Source organism: Penaeus monodon, chromosome 34 (assembly GCF_015228065.2).
Source record: "Penaeus monodon isolate SGIC_2016 chromosome 34, NSTDA_Pmon_1, whole genome shotgun sequence".
Classification (NCBI taxonomy): Eukaryota; Metazoa; Arthropoda; class Malacostraca; order Decapoda; family Penaeidae; genus Penaeus; species Penaeus monodon.
Window position 1 is genome coordinate 12,251,027 of NC_051419.1, and position 406 is coordinate 12,251,432.

Here is a 406-nt window from a genome sequence, read left to right on the forward strand (position 1 = left end):
CAAGTACAAAATAAATTTGGAGCTGACAAACTTTGGATAATATCTATCCAGTGTGTTAATATATTTACTTCAGTATGTATGGACGCCTTTAGCCTAACGTATTTATTTAAGAAGTGTCTGAGATGCGCATGTTGCGGTGTGTGTGGTGCCACAAGGCGAGACGGGAAAAGAGGGATATTGACTAAGCTGGAGGGAGAGCTATGGAGATGGAGGTAGAGGGAAGGAGGGGTAAAGGGCTGTCCAAGAAGAGAGGGAAAGATAGGATCGCGAACGACATAAGCGAGAAATTTGAATGAAGAAGTAGTGAATAACAGAAGTAGGTAGAGCAGACCCCACATAGGAAGGGGACAAAGCAAAGAGAGATACATTTTCCATTAGTACGAAAGCTATTTATCATATAAACCTA